The sequence below is a fragment of the Psammomys obesus genome, unplaced genomic scaffold, assembly GCF_907164565.1.
Source record: "Psammomys obesus unplaced genomic scaffold, mPsaObe1.curated_primary_1811, whole genome shotgun sequence".
Taxonomy (NCBI): Eukaryota; Metazoa; Chordata; class Mammalia; order Rodentia; family Muridae; genus Psammomys; species Psammomys obesus.
The window spans coordinates 11,961,157-11,961,361 of NW_026596069.1; positions in this window are offsets into that span (position 1 = coordinate 11,961,157).

Genomic DNA, 205 nt, shown 5'->3' on the forward strand with positions numbered 1-205 from the left:
CTTTCTTTCTTTCTTTCTTTCTTTCTTTCTTTCTTTCTTTCTTTCTTTCTTTCTTTCTTTCCTTCCTTCCTTCCTTCCTTTCTTCCTTTCTAGTTCTTCTTGAGATTTTTCCTGCTTTCTGAATTCATGAACTTATGTGAGTGGACGCTAGGGAGATGGCTCAGTGCTTGATATGCAAGCAGGAGGAGCATAGCGACCTGAATTG